This window comes from Phyllobates terribilis, unplaced genomic scaffold (genome assembly GCF_046119375.1).
Source record: "Phyllobates terribilis strain yellow unplaced genomic scaffold, ASM4611937v1 Scaffold_12__6_contigs__length_324123572, whole genome shotgun sequence".
In the NCBI taxonomy this organism is placed as follows: Eukaryota; Metazoa; Chordata; class Amphibia; order Anura; family Dendrobatidae; genus Phyllobates; species Phyllobates terribilis.
Genome location: NW_027362772.1, coordinates 66,445,763 through 66,466,554, shown reverse-complemented (window position 1 = coordinate 66,466,554; position 20,792 = coordinate 66,445,763).

Sequence of the window (20,792 nt, the reverse complement as noted above, 5' to 3'; positions counted from 1 at the left end):
AAGTGATCCTTGCAGCATCAGAAGATGCAGACTTGCAACTATCACCGTGCAAGTTCTTGTCCCAGGGCAGTGTTCAATTGTACCTCCGCCATTCCTTGCAATGCAAGCGCAAATATGCAGCCAACCACCCACCCACCCCCAGGCTGCAATACCACACTGCTTGCTTGCATTTGAAATTGGGCCTTTTAGGCATGTGGAGGCGGAATCTGGCCACCACCTCATGGCTGCGTTGGCGGCCTTGTATCTATACTCAGTCCCCAGCCGCCCCATGGCCGGGTGTCCATGACTCGCCCCCTGGGCCGTGGGGCACTCGGATTCGGGCAACAGGGCAATGATGGGGGTAGTAGTGGCAACCCGGTCCCGTGGCTCAGGGTGGTCAGACCAGTGGCAGCCTTTTATATGTTTTAGGTAATGTCCGACTACGCCACCCGTGGATTGCGGTCAGGGAGGACCGCCGCTGCAAGGCAGACCGCTGAGGCTGGTGTTGGGGATGCAGCAGGGAATAGTACAACTCCCCACGGGAGGAGTGTAGCCTCAGGGCAGGGTAATAGGATGTTGGAGGTGATGGTGCAGGCGCCGCAGTAATTACACAGAGTCCAATAATGCAGTCCAGGGTCTTTTACTGCAGAACTTATCACAGACCCACCAGGAGTACAGGGTAGGAATGGACCTGGGTGTCTGAGGGCATTCGGGTGAGCTCCACTGGCCAGGGTGAGTGGGTAGGCCTACCGTTCTCTCTCTGCCCTTGCTGACTATCTCCTCCTTTAGTGGTATGGTAGCCCACGTCCCTGAGCTTGCCGGGTACTACGCCTGTATGGCTTGCGACTCGGGCCTTAGGTACCTGTAGCTTCTCCGTGCTGTACCGGTCCCTCTGTGTGGTGGAGCCTCCAGGCTTCTTAGGCCAAGGGACCTGAAATCCCTTGTGGGTTGGTTATCTGCTGCAGGACCTGCAACCCTGACAGCCTCGGACCCCAGTGTCCGGTTGTGTAGTCTCTCTCTGCCAGGACCGGCTCTCGTCGTCTCTGTCCCTGGCTTTCTGTTCCTCCTTTGCCTCCTGGACTCCTCAGCTGCGGCTGACCTGTCCCTCTCTTCTGGGAACCCTTCTGGATGCTTCAGAAGTGGGTCCTGGTCTCTCTAACCCTGCCCTCAGTACCAGTTTTTATAGGGGCAGCCTGCTCCCCCTACTGGCCTGGGACAGTAGGTGCTGCATGCAAATGGTCCATGACCAGAGAACCTCCCTCCTGCTATCAGACACAGCCTTACAAGTTTGTGGCATCCAGGCCTGGGTGACACATTCCCCCCTAGGAAAGCTTAGTACTCCGGGACTAAACAAGAAATACGATACAGGGTATAAATTATAACATAAACATAACAGAGAAGAAAACAACAAACAACACCACATATTGAGTTCTTTAGGTCACAGTATGGCCTGTGACCGGGTGTCCATTTTACCCAATAAGGCGAAGTCTCAACCAGTGCGGGGACCTGTCCAAAGCAAACCCCAAACGTTGGCCCGGGGCGTGGCTGAAAGGCGAAGCAAACTACTTTGGACCACTCGGGACCACGCCAGACAGGTTTTTCTTCCGTGGCCGTCTTCGCAAGAGGCACCGAGTGTAACTATTTACAAGGTAGTTCCGGTTATCCAAAGTTCATAACCTGTCAGTCCATATATCTAGACAAACTGGAGAAAACACTATTAGTTGCAGGTAACAAACATATTAAATATATACATGGTACATTTAGATCTTGTACCTATATCCTCCAGCGAGCTGGTGTTTGACCCCTAGTGCTCCTGATTGACCTCCTTAACCCACTGTCTGGTGGTGGACCAACCTGGCTTTCCCCACTATCATTGAGGGTACAGCTACTAGCTGGGTGTACAGGCAGGGCAGGCAGCTGTCTGCGGGTCCTTTGGCTTACCGCAGGCATGGCAGGCTCACTGTCAGCAGAGGGTTGACTCTCCTGGGCTGCTGGCGTGGGTTCTTCCGCCTCTGGGGCCGCTTGCTCTTCTTGTTCTTCCTGTCCTCCTGTAGGCTCCTGCTGGGTAGGCTGAAGGAAGTGTAGGACGGATACCACTATTGCGCCATTTATCTGAGTCCAGGTCCGGGGGAACTCTCCGAGAACTGTGCTGACCATCTCTTCCTTGTCCTCTGCGGGTTCAAGGTCATCTTGATCTTCACTTGGACTCTGTAGTTGCTCGGGGCACCGTTTTAGGTGGTCTCTGGAGACGGTGCTAGTGGTTTCTCCTCCATCCTTGGTATTCACACATACCTTTGGGTTGACGCGGTCGGACTGCAGTATTGTGTACGGGTCTCTCTCCCACTGGTCATCCAGCTTGTGTAACCTTCTCTTCCGCTTCAGGACCTGCTCACCAGGTTCCAGGGGACCAGCAGGGGCGTGTGGGTTGAAGAGCCTCTCTTGCTTTTCTCTCGCTTGAGCCAGACTCCTCTCCACACTCTCCTGTACCTTCTTGTACTGTAGCTGCCATTCGGTATCCTAGTCCGCGTCTGGGGAGGTGTCCTCAGGTGTCAGGACTCCCATTTCCAGGTCGATCGGCAGCTTACCTGGTCTTGCTCGCATCAGGTAAGCCGGGGTGCAATTTGTAGCATTCACCGGGATATGGTTGTACAAGTCAATCAGGTCTGGCAGCTTCTCCAGCCACAGGCTGTGTTCTTCCAGGGGTAACGTCTTGAAGAGATCAATGACGATATTGTTCATCTTTTCACACAGCCCGTTGGTTTGCGGGTGGTAAGGCGTTTTCCGAATCTTCCTACAGCCGTAGAGGTTGCAGAACTCCTGGAATACTTCAGCCTCAAACGCTGGACCTTGATCTGTCAAGACCTGTTCCGGATGCCCATGTGGACGGCAGAAGTGTTGCTGGAAGGCTCTGGCCGCTGTTTGGGCTGTCAGGTCTTTAACAGGAACCACTACCAGGAACCGGGAGTAATGGTCCACAATCGTCAGGGCATAGACGTAGCCCAACCGGCTTGGAGCCAATTTCACATAGTCCAGAGCTACCAGCTCAAGAGGCTGCCTGGTGACGATGGGCCTCAAGTGTGTCTGCTGGCTGATACGGTCCTTCCTTCTGAGGTGACATGGGCCGCAGTCCCTGCTCCACTTCTCGATGGCCCTTCTCATGCCGACCCAGTAGAACCGCTCTCTCAGTAGGAACTCCAGTTTCTTCCACCCGAAGTGTCCCGCTCTGTCATGGTAGGCCTCCAGGACCATTACTGCATCTCGCCTTGGGACCACTATCTGCCAGGTCAGCTCGTGCGTCCGGTGGTTGACAAGCCTTCTGCACAGCTTACCCTCATAGAGGAATAGCCTGCTTTTCCCCTTCCATATCTGCTTGGCTTCCTCTGGAGCGTCCGGGCCAGGGCTAGCGTCTTCCTGGGTTAACATGTCTTTCACCAGGCGTATTGCAGGGTCTCTATCTTGCGTTTCAGCCCAGCCGTGGAGGGGTAAGGGATTGAACATGACGGTGGTTAAGTCTTTGTCTCTTACCTGGTGAGAATGCTGAGTGGCCCCATACCGGTGGAATGCAGGGATCTCTATTTCCTCCAGCTCTTCCGAGTCATCTTCTCCTTCAGGTAGGTGGGGCATTCTTGATAGGGCGTCTGCGTTGGCGTTGGTTCTGCCCGCCCGGTATTTGATTGTGAAGTCATAATTGGATAGCCGGGCCATCCACCGCTGTTCTAGGGCGCCTAGTCTTGCATTGTCCAGATGTGTCAACGGGTTGTTGTCCATGTACACGGTGAACTTTGCGGAGGCCAGGTAATGCTTAAACCGTTCTGTGATGGCCCATACCACTGCCAAGAATTCTAGCTTGAAGGAGCTGTAGTTCTCCGGGTTTCTTTCAGGGGGCCTCAGCTTCCGGCTGGCATACGCGATCACCCTTTCTCTGCCCTGTTGGTTCTGTGACAGTACGGCTCCCAGCCCCACATTACTGGCATCTGTGTGGAGGATAAAAGGCTGGCCATAATCGGGGTAGGCCAGGATCTCATCCCCCGTGAGGGCCATCTTCAACTGGCGGATGTTAGAACCTTGCTGTTAGGTTTTTTTTCCTTTGCTGGTCACATGACCTTGTTGGCCTATTTAGTCCTGCTCCGCCCTTCTGGCTTTGCTGGACTTCATTGTATATTTACTTTCTAGCTAGCCTGTGCTCTGTATCTAACTCTGTTAGTTTGCTTGGTCTACGGACCTCTATGTTCTATCTATTTTGTTTGTTCGTCTGTCTGCTACTATTTCTGTTAGGAGGTGTCCCATATTCCTCCCAGTCCTTAGTACTTGTAGGGATTCCCTCCCAAAATCTATAGGTCTCCGTACAGACTAGATTAGGACTTTAGCAGGTCTGATCGCAGGATCAGGTTCCCTGTTACATCGTAGGGATTCAGCTGAGTCTTATAGTAGGGACAGATCTCCTCTCTTTCCTTAGCTTTGGTAGCAGAACATAACAGTAAGTCCAGCCAGTAAATTCTCTAAGGAAAGATTTTTTTTGTTCCATCATGGTGTCGGTTCAGGATTTGGCTAAACACCTGCAGGGACTCTCTCTGGAAGTGGCCGAGCTCCGTCAGCAGGTGAGTAACTGTCCTGGAGCATATTTCTTGGAGCCTAAGGTATGTTTGCCGGATTTATTTTTTGGTGAACATCGAGAATTTTTTTCATTTAAAAATGCTTGCTTATTGTATTTTCGTTTGAGACCCAAGTCCTCTGGGGATGAATCCCAGCGCGTAGGGTTCATAATGTCACTTTTGCGCAAAGAGCCTCAGGAGTGGGCCTTTTCTTTGCAACCTAGTGATGCATGCTTCAGATCAGTGGATAGTTTTTTTTCTGCTTTAGGACTATTATATGATGATCCTGACCGTGTGGCATCAGCTGAGACTGAGTTGAGACGTTTAAAACAAGGATCAGGTAATATGGAAAAATATTGTACACATTTTCGTCGTTGGTCCACTCAAACAGGGTGGAACGATTCTGCTCTGAAAAGTCTATTTCTTGCTGGGCTCAGTGAAAAGGTTAAAGACCTGCTAATTGCTTATCCTACACCTGAGGATTTGCAACAGGCTATGCAATTAGCTATACGGGTGGATAGAAGACTGCGTGCTAGGGTTAATGAGAGCAAATCCTCTGCTATGTCAGTTTCTGGTTATGATAATGTGTGTACTAACAGTGGTGAACCGATGGAGATTGGATCGGTGGCACCTCGCTCTCAAGAAAAACACCGTCGTTTTTCAGAAGGCTTGTGTTTCTATTGCGGGAAATCTGGTCATTTGATTAAAGGCTGTGTGCTTCGTATGAAGAAAGAAAAAAAAATGGTCAGTCACGCCCGTATTGCCTGTTTAAATTCCAAGGGTATATTTTTAGCTGCTTCCACGATTGCTCAGGAAAAATTAATGGAATTTCGGGTGTTTGTTGATTGCGGGTCTACACTGAATGTTATTGATGGGGGATTCGTGGAAAAACTCAATTTAAAACCTGAACCTTTATCATCCCCCATTGCTGTGGTTTCTGTGGATGGCTCCCCTTTGAAGAATATTACTCTCAAGGTCAGTGAATTTCCTCTCACTATTAATGGTGTTCACCATGAGAAATTGGATTTGGTAGTGTTGAATAACTTGCCTTCTCCAGTAATATTGGGTTTGCCCTGGTTAAAATTTCACAATCCTGTACTGGATTGGTCTACCAGTGAAATTAAATCCTGGAGCCATAAATGTTATGACAAGTGTTGTAACGGGCGTATTGCAGCTTTGGATAGGGGAGAATTGCCTGTTCCTATTCAGGATTTTTGGAGAGTTTTTTCTGAGAAAGAATCGCAGGTTTTGCCTCCCCATAGAGACTATGATTGTTCTATTGAATTTGTCCCTGGAGCGACTCTTCCTAAAAGTCGTTTATTTAACCTTACTATTCCTGAGAGGAAGGCTTTGGAGGAATACATACAGACAAGTTTGGCCGCCGGTCACATTAGGCCCTCTAAGTCTCCTGTGGCGGTTGGATTTTTTTTTGTAAAAAAAAAGGACGGCGGTTTACGTCCTTGTCTGGATTTTCGTGAGATTAACAAAATTACGGTACGCAATCCTTACCCACTGCCATTGATTCCTGATCTGTTTAACCAGTTATTGGGGGCCAAGTGGTTCTCTAAAATTGACCTTAAGGGGGCATACAATCTGTTGCGCATGAAGGAGGGTGATGAATGGAAGACTGCTTTTAACACTCCTGTGGGTCATTTTGAGAATCTGGTTATGCCTTTTGGTCTTACTAATGCTCCTGCATTTTTTCAGAATCTGATTAATGACATCCTTAGACCTTTGATCGGTAAAAATGTGGTTGTGTATTTGGATGACATTTTGATTTATTCGCCAGATCTGGAGTCTCATTGGCGGAGCGTGCGTGAGGTATTACAGTTATTAATGGACAATTCGCTTTTTGCTAAGCTGGAGAAATGTGAGTTCGCTGTACAGAGAATTAGTTTTTTGGGCTACATTATCTCCAGCAAAGGTTTTGAGATGGATCCGGTTAAGGTTCAGGCTGTGCAGGAATGGCCTAGGCCTATTGGTTTGAAATCCATACAGAGGTTTTTGGGTTTCGCCAATTACTATAGAAAATTCATAAAAATTTTTTCTAGTATTGTCAAACCTCTGACTGATCTCACCAGGAAAGGTGCTGATGCGGTTCAGTGGTCTTCTGAGGCCATTGAAGCTTTTGTGTATCTCAAGGAGAGGTTCACCTCTGCTCCCATCCTTATGCAGCCTGATGTTACAAGGCCGTTTTTGGTTGAGGTTGATGCTTCCTCTGTGGGGGTTGGCGCAGTATTGTCTCAGGATAACGGGGATGGATTACATCCCTGTGCATTTTTTTCAAAAAAATTTTCGGAGACTGAATTGAATTACGATATTGGTAATCGGGAATTATTGGCTATTAAACTCGCATTTGAACACTGGCGCCACTTCTTGGAAGGTGCGGAATTTCCCGTTCAGGTTCTTACGGATCATAAAAATCTGATATATCTTGACGCTGCCAAGCGCCTGAATGCCCGTCAGGCTAGGTGGGCACTGTTTTTCTCGCGGTTTAATTTCTCCGTTACTTACATCCCTGGTACTAAGAATGTTAAGGCGGATGCCTTGTCTCGCAGTTTTTCTCCCATAGTCGGTGCTGAGAAAGAGGAAAACATTTTACAAGAAGGTGTTGTGATAGCTGCTTTGGACTCCGTTTTGGAAGATGAGATTCTTAAAGCTCAGGAGAATGCCCCATCTAACACTCCTCATGGGAGGTTGTTTGTGCCTGGGACCTTTAGGAGAGATTTGTTTGTTGAGTGTCACGAATCTCGGTTGGCAGGTCATCCCGGAATCTCTGAGACCAAGAGACTGGTGGGTCGCAGTTTTTGGTGGCCTGGATGGCAGAAGGAAGTCATTAAGTGGGTGCGCCAATGTACTATATGTGCTAGATCTAAGTCCTCACATACTCCTGCTGCGGGGTTGCTTTGTCCTTTGGAGGTCCCCAGTGCTCCTTGGACACATTTGGCTATGGACTTTATAACTGACCTTCCCCCCTCTGAGGGTTTTACTGTCATCTGGGTGGTCGTGGACCGTTTTAGCAAGATGTGTCACTTGGTTCCCTTCGTCAAACTGCCCTGCGCTAAAACTCTCGCTAAGGCCTTTGTCAAGGAAATTGTCAGACTTCATGGCGTTCCTACTGACATTGTTTCTGATAGGGGTCCTCAGTTCGTGGCTCGTTTTTGGCGTGCCTTTTGTGACAGGTTGGGAATTCATTTGTCGTTTTCGTCCGGATATCATCCTGAATCTAATGGCCAGACAGAAAGGAAAAACCAGGATGTTGAGCAGTTCTTGCGTTGTTTTGTGGCAGACAATCAAGAGGGGTGGTCTGAGTTTCTGCCACTTGCCGAATTTGCTCTGAACAATCATACATCTTCTTCTGCTGGTTGTTCGCCTTTTTTTTGTTGTTCTGGGAGACATCCGTCGTTTGGGTCGTTCTCCAAGTTGGGATCTGCCGTGCCTGAGGAGGAGAATTTTTCCGGTGATTTGGAAAGAGTTTGGACGGATGTGCGTGGTAATCTTCAGGAGGCCAACAGAAAATCTAAAGACTACTTTGATAGGAAACGACAGGAGGTTTTGTTCGCTGTTGGTGACATGGTTTGGTTGTCCTCTAGGAATCTGCGGTTGAGGATTCCTTCTAAGAAATTGGGTCCCAAGTTTGTAGGGCCCTTTAAGGTGCTTCAGGTTGTCAACCAATCTGCTGTTAGGTTGGAGGTTCCTACCTCCTGGAGAATTAATCCGGTCTTTCATGTCTCTCTGTTAAAAAAAGCTGTTGTGTCGGATGGTGACGCCTCTGCCTCTGTTCCTCCGGTGGTGGAGGACGGGGAATATGAAATTTCTCGCATCCTTGACTCTAGACGGTATAGAGGTAGTTTGCAGTATCTTGTGGCCTGGAAAGGTTTCGGACCCGAGGATAACTCTTGGGTGAGGTCAGATGATGTTTCCGCGTCCAGACTTATCAGAGCGTTTCACAGGAGATTTCCTGATAAGCCTGGTCCTAGGGGATCCGGAGGATCCTCTTAGAAGGGGGGGTACTGTTAGAACCTTGCTGTTAGGTTTTTTTTCCTTTGCTGGTCACATGACCTTGTTGGCCTATTTAGTCCTGCTCCGCCCTTCTGGCTTTGCTGGACTTCATTGTATATTTACTTTCTAGCTAGCCTGTGCTCTGTATCTAACTCTGTTAGTTTGCTTGGTCTACGGACCTCTATGTTCTATCTATTTTGTTTGTTCGTCTGTCTGCTACTATTTCTGTTAGGAGGTGTCCCATATTCCTCCCAGTCCTTAGTACTTGTAGGGATTCCCTCCCCAAATCTATAGGTCTCCGTACAGACTAGATTAGGACTTTAGCAGGTCTGATCGCAGGATCAGGTTCCCTGTTACGTCGTAGGGATTCAGCTGAGTCTTATAGTAGGGACAGATCTCCTCTCTTTCCTTAGCTTTGGTAGCAGAACATAACAGCGGAAGGACTCCTCTTCTGGCTTGTCCCACTGGAAGGGTGGCTTGTGACTTCTGGATTTAGATTGCCCTATCAGGAGGTCCTGCATAGGGGCTGCCATCTTAGTGAACCCGGGGATGAACCATCGGTAGTAGCCTACCAACCCAAGGAATTGCCTCACTTCCTTGATGTTAGAGGGGCTTGGCCAGCTCTTGATGGCTGTAATTTTGTCGGGGTCGGGGGCTACTCCCTCTGTACTCTCCACGTGTCTTAGGTATTGGACCTTCGGTTTTAACAGGTGGCACTTTGAAGGCTTCACTTTCAGGCCGTAGCCTGCCAGGGCTTCGAACACCTCGGCCAGGTGCTTTAGATGGTCCTCATAAGTCTTCGAATAGACGATCACGTAGTCCAGGTAAAGGAGGACCGTCTCGAAGTTTTGGTGCCCTAGACAGCATTCCATCAGCCTCTGGAAGGTCCCTGGTGCGTTGCAGAGCCCGAAGGGCATATAGTTGAACTCGCTCAGTTCCATCGGGGTGGTGAAGGCGGTCTTCTCCTTGTCAGCCTCTGCCACAGGAACCTGCCAGTACCCGCTAATAAGGTCCAAAGTAGAGAAGAAATTAGCTGATTTTAGAGCTGCTAAAGACTCCTCTATCCTAGGTAATGGGTATGCATCTTTATGGGTGATACGATTGATTTGTCTATAGTCCACGCACATTCTCATGGTACCGTCTTTCTTTTTTACCAAAACCAAGGGGGCTGCCCAGGGGCTACAGCTATCTCTAATGACCCCAGCTTCTTTCATTTCTCTCAGCATACCTTTGGCGTTCTGATAATGTGCTGGGGGTACAGGCCTGTGTCTCTCTTTTATTGGTGGATGGCTCCCCGTGGGGATATGGTGTTCTATCCCTTTTACTCTGCCGAAGTCTAGCTGGTGCTTACTAAAAATTCTCTCGTACTCCTGAACCACCCGGTAGACTCCTTGTTTTTGGTGCAGGGGAATGGAGTCAGCACCCACATGGAGTTTCTGGCACCAGTCCTCCTTTTGTTTCTGGGAGCCATTACCCTCCGCCTGTGGAGATTGAGGCAACGGTTCCATGGCCCTGATAGCTTTGTGCTCAACAGCAAACAGTTTGGCAAGTGTAGCGTACCTGGGTAGGTGTACCTCCCTCTCCCCCATGTTGAGAATGCGAACGGGCACCCTCACATGATGGACATCAACCCCCCCCGGACTGTCAAAATGGTGGGCCTGCTGTCTGAGTACACGGGTTCTACCATGGCTTGGTAGTCTCTGCCTCTCAACCCGATTGCAGTCCGACATCAGATCATCATTTCACTTTTGGGAGGCATGGAAATGGGGAATGGATCACTCATTCTTACGCTACCGATCTCACCACCAGACAGTTCTATCTGCTGCCGTCTCATCAGGGCTCTTATCTCTTTCTGAAGGACCCTCTGTTGGCTGGAGCTCGCATTCATCGCCACCTGCTGTAAAATCACAATTACTTCTGAAAGACAGTTTTCAATTACATTAGTACCCGCAGTTATTTTAGGGTGACTTTCACGATGGTCAATGTCCACAATGATCACTCCCTGTGCCGGCAGTTCCACCTTACCAATCTTGATGGTCATCTCTCTGAACCCCACCTGCGGCACGGGTTGGCCATTGCTGGCAATGATGCTTAAGTCATCGTCTGGGTAGCGGGTTATGTCAGCGTCACTCCAGTACTGCTTGAAAAGTACATAGGAGATGGTAGTCACTTGAGACCCGGTGTCCAGCAGTGCACTCATGGGGATACCGTCCAGCACTACGGGTAAGACCGGGCATCCTCCCACGTACTTATCACGCCAATTAGACGGGCCTGATGACCTTATGCCTGGGGGTTGGCCCTCTGCCCCAGGTTGGACCCATTTAAAGTACAGTACCTTGCTATGTGTCCTGGTTGACTGCAACGGCGGCAATTCGGCTGTCCATCCTCAGTGTAGCGGTCGGCGGGCCTCCCTCTGAATGGCGGGATCCTCCTCTGTCGACGCCACAGGACATCCTCCGGACTGGAAGCCAGCTCGATTGGTCTTGACGGTTCCACCTGCAACGACTGTACGGTCCTGGTTAATGCGGCCACACTCTTTGTTAGCTCCTGGACCTGATGGTGCAAGTCTGCAGGCTGGGATGGATTTAGGGCCTGTGCATCAGCCCCCACAAGGTCTGCGGGGTAGGGCGCTGCCCCCTGGTGGTAAGTGATGGCAGGGCGCCGGGAAGCTACAGCGCCACCTGCTGCGGGTTCTCTGAGCACCCGGATGGCCCGATCCTTGAACTGCGCAAAAGTCAAATCGGGGTTCTGTAGGGCCATGAGGCGCAGCTGGGTTCTGTGGGCGCTGGACAGCAGACCTTCTATGAACTGGTCAGTCAACAGTTTATCAGAGTCCTGCACGCTACCAGGGTCAGCTTGTTTGATAGCTCTCAGGGCTTCTTGCAGGTTCAAGGCATAGTCTCTGATACTATCCTGGGCCCGCTGCTTACAGCCATAGAAAGGCATTTTGATTTCTGCTGAGGTACGGGTATCAAAGGTACTCCGCAGCCGGGTCAGAATGTCCTTTACTGTCCTTTTCTCCTCATCTGACCATGATTTCACTTCCCGCTGGGCTGCACCGGTGAGCTGCCCCGTCAGAATGCTCACTTTCTGTTCTTCTGTCAGGGGATAAACTTTGAATAAACTGTGCAGTCTTTCCCTAAAGTCAGTTAAGGTATGGGGGTCCCCTGAGTATTAGGGTAGCCAGGCTGCTCCGGGGATGTAGGGCATAGAGAACGGCATCACTGCTGCTGCAGCCCCGCTGGTTGTAGAAGGCCCCTCCGTGTCCGTCATCTTTCTCCCCCCTAGTTAAGCGTGGCCTACCTTCCGACTATCCTCTTCTGTAGGCCGCGGCTCCGCTGGTGCTGCTCCGTGTGAGGACCTTGCGTCGCGTCCTGGTGACTTCAGCGTCGCTCTCTCTCCCTTCCAGGACCTTGCGCAGCGTCGGTGCATAGGGCGGGGCTTCAAGTCTCGCGCGCTTTGGACGTCCACGCCCCTCTTCTTCACGCGCGGCATCCTGAAGATGGCGTCCGATGGCGGGAAAACAGCTGAAGATGGCGGGAGACTGAAAATGGCGGGAAACGGCTCCGGATGGCGGGAAACTTCTTTTTAAGGTACGTGTACAGTCTTTTTCAGGCACGCAATACCCGTTTGTGGCGGGTTGGTCACAATCCTGCCGACTACACCAAAGCTGACTCACCCCCTGGGCCGTGGGGCACTCGGATTCGGGCAACAGGGCAATGATGGGGGTAGTAGTGGCGACCGGTCCCATGGCTCAGGGTGGTCAGACCAGTGGCAGCCTTTTATATGTTTTAGGTAATGTCCGACTACGCCACCCGTGGATTGCGGTCAGGGAGGACCGCCGCTGTAAGGCAGACCGCTGAGGCTGGTGTTGGGGATGCAGCAGGGAATAGTACAACTCCCCACGGGAGGAGTGTAGCCTCAGGGCAGGGTAATAGGATGTTGGAGGTAATGGTGCAGGTGCCGCAGTAATCACACAGAGTCCAATAATGCAGTCCAGGGTCTTTTACTGCAGAACTTATCACAGACCCACCAGGAGTACAAGGTAGGAATGGACATGGGTGTCTGAGGGCATTCGGGTGAGCTCCACTGGCCAGGGTGAGTGGGTAGGCCTACCGTTCTCTCTCTGCCCTTGCTGACTATCTCGCCCTTTAGTGGTATGGTAGCCCACGTCCCTGAGCTTGCCGTGTACTACGCCTGTATGGCTTGCGACTCGGGCCTTAGGTACCTGTAGCTTCTCCGTGCTGTACCGGTCCCTCTGTGTGGCGGAGCCTCCAGGCTTCTTAGGCCAAGGGCCCTGAAATCCCTTGCGGGTTGGTTCTCTGCTGCAGGACCTGCAACCCTGACAGCCTCGGACCCCAGTGTCCGGTTGTGTAGTCTCTCTCTGCCAGGATCGGCTCTCGTCGTCTCTGTCCCTGGCTTTCTGTTCCTCCTTTGCCTCCTGGACTCCTCAGCTGCGGCTGATCTGTCCCTCTCTTCTGGGAACCCTTCTGGATGCTTCAGAAGTGGGTCCTGGTCTCTCTAACCCTGCCCTCAGTACCAGTTTTTATAGGGGCAGCCTGCTCCCCCTACTGGCCTGGGACAGGAGGTGCTGCATGCAAATGGTCCATGACCAGAGAACCTCCCTCCTGCTCTCAGACACAGCCTTACAAGTTTGTGGCATCCAGGCCTGGGGTGACACATCCACACTCGGTCCCCAGCCGCCAGGGGGCGACCGGGTGTCCATACTCGGTCTCCAGTCGCCCGCGGCCAGGTGTCCACACACGGTCCCCAGCCTCCTGGGTCGGCCGGGTGTCCATAAACGGTCCCCAGCCGCCCCTATTTCTCCTGTCAACTTCCCCCCACACACTTTTCTTAGCCCGGCCTGCTTTAGGGCAGCATTGAATGAGCCCACCAGAGAACCAGACTCCTCCGGTGGGCCCTGGCTTCTCCATCAGGGGAGTTGAGAGTGCCAAGGTGAGGAGCATGATGATGATGATAGAAGTTAGCATCTGCTTTGTTTTCTTGGAATTCAAGCGCATGTATGTAGTAGCGGCTAGGCCTGAGGTGGTCAGCGTTTTGGTGCATATCCTACCTCCTCTGAGGATTCCTGGATGTTTTCCTGCTACTATCCCAGTTCTATGACTCCCGTTAAAACAAAGCTTCAGGTGATAAATGATGGATCAGGTAGTGGCAAAGGAGAAAGAGCAGGAGGAACAGGGACCATTCACATCAATATCAGGCCAGTCAACCACACATGTCTTGTAGGATATGTTTCTGTAACAAAAGGAGCAGTTCGGCTACATAGGGCATACAGTGAGTGAAATGCCTACCAAAAATTTTGAGGCACTCCAATGCCCCTTGGAAATGACATGGAGGGCCTTAACTAAACCGTTTTTTCCATTTATAGCTACTGGGTCTCCTATACACTGTTGGCCTAAGCAGTGAATGGAAGGCTTTCCAAAAATTATGAGGAACTGCAATGCCCCTTGAAACAGACGTGGATTACAGTGTACTAAAAGCCTTCTACCCATTATTGGGGAGTGGGTCTCCCTTAGTTTTCACCTTTGCATTGAAAAGCAAAAGCTGACTAAAATTAGGAGGAAATGCAATGCCCATTGGAAGAGTCGTGGACGTTAGAGGTAATTAAAAACAACATTTCAATGCCCCTTGGAAGAGCTGTGGAGTTCAGAGTGGCTTAAGAAGACGCTTTTAATGCCCCTTTGAAGAGACGTGGAGGTCACAGTAGCTTAACAAGACGGTTTTAATGCCCCTCGGAAAAGACGTGGAGGTCCCAGTAGCTTAACAAGACGGTTTGAATGCCCCTGGGAAGAGACGTGGAGGTCCCAGTAGCTTAACAAGACGGTTTTAATGCCCCTAGGAAAAGTGGTGGAGGTCACAGTAGCTTAACAAGACGCTTTTAATGCCCCTCAGAAGAGACGTGGAGGTCCCAGTAGCTTAACAAGACGGTTTTCATGCCCCTTGGAAAAGTTGTGGAGGTCGCAGTAGCTTAACAAGATGGTTTGAATGCCCCTTGGAAGAGACATGGAGGTCCCAGTAGCTCAACAAGACGCTTTTGATGCCCCTCGGAAAAGTGGTGGAGGTCGCAGTAGCTTAACAAGACGCTTTTAATGCCCCTTACAAGAGCCATGCAGTACAGCATATTACAAACATTATTCCCATTATTGGGGAGTGTGTCTCCCATAGTCTTTGCTTATGCCTTCCAAGCAAAAGCTGCCAAAAATTAGGATGGAGGAACTTGCAATGCCCCTTACAAGAGCCATGCAGTACAGCATATTACAAACATTATTCCCATTATTGGGGAGAGTGTCTCCCATAGTATTTGCTTATGCCTTCCAAGCAAAAGCTGCCAAAAATTAGGATGGAGGAACTTGCAATGCCCCTTACAAGAGCCATGCACTACAGCATATTACAAACATTATTCCCATTATTGGGGAGTGTGTCTCCCATATTCTTTGTTTATGCCTTCCAAGCAAAAGCTGCCAAAAATTAGGACGGAGGAACTTGCAATGCCCCTTACAAGAGCCATGCAGTACAGCATATTACAAACATTATTCCCATTAATGGGGAGTGTGTCTCCCATAGTATTTGCTTATGCCTTTCAAGCAAAAGCTGCCAAAAATTAGGAGGAAATGCAATGCCCGATCGAAGAGTCGTGGAGGTTAGAGTTAATTAAAAACAACATTTCAATGCCCCTTGGAAGAGCTGTGGAGTTCAGAGTGGTTTAACAAGACGCTTTTAATGCCCCTCAGAAGAGATGTGGAGGTCCCAGTAGCTTAACAAGATGCTTTTAATGCCCCTCGGAAAAGTGGTGGAGGTCGCAGTAGCTTAACAAGATGCTTTTAATGCCCCTTACAAGAGCCATACAATACAGCATCTTAAAAATATTATTCCCACTATTGGGGAGTGGGTCTCCCACAGTCTTTGCTTATGCCTTCCAAGCAAAAGCTGACAAAAATAAGGACGAAGGAACTTTCAATAATGGCAACACGGACCACGGTCACCCTGGTGGTATAGTGGTGGTGGAGGCTGAGGATAAGGAGAAGAACATAAAACAGCTGAAATGAGGAAGCATATACCCATGTGTGGGTGTGAAGCGGTGCATGTGAATACACCTCCCAAAATAACACAGTGGATTTGACTATATGTTACTCTGCTGTCATTTGGTGGTGATGAGAAGTCTGGCCCAATCCATCCCTTGATCATTTTGATAAGGGTCAGCTTGTCAGCATTGTCAGTTGACAGGCGAGTGCGCTTATCAGTTATTATTCCCCCAGCGGCACTAAAAACACGCTCCGATAACACGCTAGCGGCAGGGCAGGCCAGGACCTCCAAGGCGTACAGAGCGAGTTTATTCCAAGTGTCCAGCTTGGATACCCAATAATTAAAAGGCACAGAGGAATCATGGAGGACGCTGGTACGGTCAGCAAGGTACTCCCTCACCATCTTTTGAAACTTTCCACTCCTTGTGAGTGTACCCCACGCCTCAGGGCCTGTAAGCTGGGCGGGTCTCAGAAAACTGTCCCAGAACGTTGACAGTGTTCCCCTGCCTCTGCTGGATTGGAGTAGCCTCTCTCTCGCTTGTACGCCTTGGTTGGTCAACGAACTGTGACCTCTGCCGCTAGCATGTTCAGATGGGAATTTTTTTAACAGTTCTGCAGCAAGGGCCTTCTGGTACTGCCCCATTTTTATAGACCTCTCCACCTCAGAAATAAGAGAGTGAAAGTTCTCCTTGTAGCGGGGGTCTAAAAGTGTCACCAACCAGTAATGACAGTCACCCAACATTTTGACAACGCGAGGGTCACGGTTAAGGCAACCTAACATAAAGTCAGCCATTCGTGCCAGACTGGTAATGGTCAAGACTTCCGTGTCCTCACCAAGATGACGACTGACCATGTTCTCTTCCTCCTCCTCCCCCCTGTCCTCAGGCCACCCACGCTGAACCGACGGTATGACAGTTGTACAGGTACTACCATCTACAGCGCATGATACAAGCTCCTGTTCATCCTCCTCCTCCTCCTCTCCCTCATTGTGTTATGTTCTGCTACCAGAGCTAAGGAAAGAGAGGAGATCTGTCCCTACGATAGAACTCAGCTGAATCCCTACGATGTAACAGGGAACCTGATCCTGCGATCAGACCTGCTAAAGTCCTAAGCTAGTCTGTACGAAGACCTATAGATGTGGGGGAGGAATCCCTACAAGTACTAAGGACTGGGAGGAATATGGGACACCTCCTAACAGAAATAGTAGCAGACAGACGAACAAACAAAATATATAGAACATAGAGGTCAGTAGACCAAGCAAACTAACAGAGCAAGACACAGAGCACAGGCTAGCTAGAAAGTAGATATACAATGAAGTCCAGCAAAGCCAGAAGGGCGGAGCAGGATTAAATAGGCCAACAAGGTCATGTGACCAGCAAAGGAAAAAAAACCTAACAGCAAGGTTCTAACAGTACCCCCCCTTCTAAGAGGATCCTCCGGATCCCCTAGGACCAGGCTTATCAGGAAATCTCCTGTGAAACGCTCTGATAAGTCTGGACGTGGAAACATCATCTGACCTCACCCAAGAGTTATCCTCGGGTCCGAAACCTTTCCAGGCCACAAGATACTGCAAACTACCTCTATACCGTCTAGAGTCAAGGATGCGAGAAATTTCATATTCCCCGTCCTCCACCACCGGAGGAACAGAGGCAGAAGCGTCACCATCCGACACAACAGCTTTTTTTAACAGAGAGACATGAAAGACCGGATTAATTCTCCAGGAGGTAGGAACCTCCAACCTAACAGCAGATTGGTTGACAACCTGAAGCACCTTAAAGGGCCCTACAAACTTGGGACCCAATTTCTTAGAAGGAATCCTCAACCGCAGATTCCTAGAGGACAACCAAACCATGTCACCAACAGCGAACAAAACCTCCTGTCGTTTCCTATCAAAGTAGTCTTTAGATTTTCTGTTGGCCTCCTGAAGATTACCACGCACATCCGTCCAAACTCTTTCCAAATCACCGGAAAAATTCTCCTCCTCAGGCACGGCAGATCCCAACTTGGAGAACGACCCAAACGACGGATGTCTCCCAGAACAACAAAAAAAAGGCGAACAACCAGCAGAAGAAGATGTATGATTGTTCAGAGCAAATTCGGCAAGTGGCAGAAACTCAGACCACCCCTCTTGATTGTCTGCCACAAAACAACGCAAGAACTGCTCAACATCCTGGTTTTTCCTTTCTGTCTGGCCATTAGATTCAGGATGATATCCGGACGAAAACGACAAATGAATTCCCAACCTGTCACAAAAGGCACGCCAAAAACGAGCCACGAACTGAGGACCCCTATCAGAAACAATGTCAGTAGGAACGCCATGAAGTCTGACAATTTCCTTGACAAAGGCCTTAGCGAGAGTTTTAGCGCAGGGCAGTTTGACGAAGGGAACCAAGTGACACATCTTGCTAAAACGGTCCACGACCACCCAGATGACAGTAAAACCCTCAGAGGGGGGAAGGTCAGTTATAAAGTCCATAGCCAAATGTGTCCAAGGAGCACTGGGGACCTCCAAAGGACAAAGCAACCCCGTAGCAGGAGTATGTGAGGACTTAGATCTAGCACATACAGTACATTGGCGTACCCACTTAATGACTTCCTTCTGCCATCCAGGCCACCAAAAACTGCGACCCACCAGTCTCTTGGTCTCAGAGATTCCGGGATGACCTGCCAACCGAGATTCGTGACACTCAACAAACAAATCTCTCCTAAAGGTCCCAGGCACAAACAACCTCCCATGAGGAGTGTTAGATGGGGCATTCTCCTGAGCTTTAAGAATCTCATCTTCCAAAACGGAGTCTAAAGCAGCTATCACAACACCTTCTTGTAAAATGTTTTCCTCTTTCTCAGCACCGACTATGGGAGAAAAACTGCGAGACAAGGCATCCGCCTTAACATTCTTAGTACCAGGGATGTAAGTAACGGAGAAATTAAACCGCGAGAAAAACAGTGCCCACCTAGCCTGACGGGCATTCAGGCGCTTGGCAGCGTCAAGATATATCAGATTTTTATGATCCGTAAGAACCTGAACGGGAAATTCCGCACCTTCCAAGAAGTGGCGCCAGTGTTCAAATGCGAGTTTAATAGCCAATAATTCCCGATTACCAATATCGTAATTCAATTCAGTCTCCGAAAATTTTTTTGAAAAAAAGGCACAGGGATGTAATCCATCCCCGTTATCCTGAGACAATACTGCGCCAACCCCCACAGAGGAAGCATCAACCTCAACCAAAAACGGCCTAGTAACATCAGGCTGCATAAGGATGGGAGCAGAGGTGAACCTCTCCTTGAGATACACAAAAGCTTCAATGGCCTCAGAAGACCACTGAACCGCATCAGCACCTTTCCTGGTGAGATCAGTCAGAGGTTTGACAATACTAGAAAAAATTTTTATGAATTTTCTATAGTAATTGGCGAAACCCAAAAACCTCTGTATCGATTTCAAACCAATAGGCCTAGGCCATTCCTGCACAGCCTGAACCTTAACCGGATCCATCTCAAAACCTTTGCTGGAGATAATGTAGCCCAAAAAACTAATTCTCTGTACAGCGAACTCACATTTCTCCAGCTTAGCAAAAAGCGAATTGTCCATTAATAACTGTAATACCTCACGCACGCTCCGCCAATGAGACTCCAGATCTGGCGAATAAATCAAAATGTCATCCAAATACACAACCACATTTTTACCGATCAAAGGTCTAAGGATGTCATTAATCAGATTCTGAAAAAATGCAGGAGCATTAGTAAGACCAAAAGGCATAACCAGATTCTCAAAATGACCCACAGGAGTGTTAAAAGCAGTCTTCCATTCATCACCCTCCTTCATGCGCAACAGATTGTATGCCCCCTTAAGGTCAATTTTAGAGAACCACTTGGCCCCCAATAACTGGTTAAACAGATCAGGAATCAATGGCAGTGAGTAAGGATTGCGTACCGTAATTTTGTTAATCTCACGAAAATCCAGACAAGGACGTAAACCGCCGTCCTTTTTTTTTACAAAAAAAAATCCAACCGCCACAGGAGACTTAGAGGGCCTAATGTGACCGGCGGCCAAACTTGTCTGTATGTATTCCTCCAAAGCCCTCCTCTCAGGAATAGTAAGGTTAAATAAACGACTTTTAGGAAGAGTCGCTCCAGGGACAAATTCAATAGAACAATCATAGTCTCTATGGGGAGGCAAAACCTGCGATTCTTTCTCAGAAAAAACTCTCCAAAAATCCTGAATAGGAACAGGCAATTCTCCCCTATCCAAAGCTGCAATACGCCCGTTACAACACTTGTCATAACATTTATGGCTCCAGGATTTAATTTCACTGGTAGACCAATCCAGTACAGGATTGTGAAATTTTAACCAGGGCAATCCCAATATTACTGGAGAAGGCAAGTTATTCAACACTACCAAATCCAATTTCTCATGGTGAACACCATTAATAGTGAGAGGAAATTCACAGACCTTGAGAGTAATATTCTTCAAAGGGGAACCATCCACAGAAACCACAGCAATGGGGGATGATAAAGGTTCAGGTTTTAAATTGAGTTTTTCCACGAATCCCCCATCAATTACATTCAGTGTAGACCCGCAATCAACAAACACCCGAAATTCCATTAATTTTTCCTGAGCAATCGTGGAAGCAGCTAAAAATACACCCTTGGAATTTAAACAGGCAATACGGGCATGACTGACCATTTTTTTTTCTTTCTTCATACGAAGCTCACAGCCTTTAATCAAATGACCAGATTTTCCGCAATAGAAACACAAGCCTTTCGAAAAACGACGGTCTTTTTCTTGAGAGCGAGGTGCCACCGATCCAATCTCCATCGGTTCACCACTGTTAGTACACACATTATCATAACCAGAAACTGACATAGCAGAGGATTTGCTCTCATTAACCCTAGCACGCAGTCTTCTATCCACCCGTATAGCTAATTGCATAGCCTGTTGCAAATCCTCAGGTGTAGGATAAGCAATTAGCAGGTCTTTAACCCTTTCACTGAGCCCAGCAAGAAATAGACTTTTCAGAGCAGAATCGTTCCACCCTGTTTGAGTGGACCAACGACGAAAATGAGTACAATATTTTTCGACATTACCTGATCCTTGTTTTAAACGTCTCAACTCAGTCTCAGCTGATGCGACACGGTCAGGATCATCATATAATAGTCCTAAAGCAGAAAAAAAACT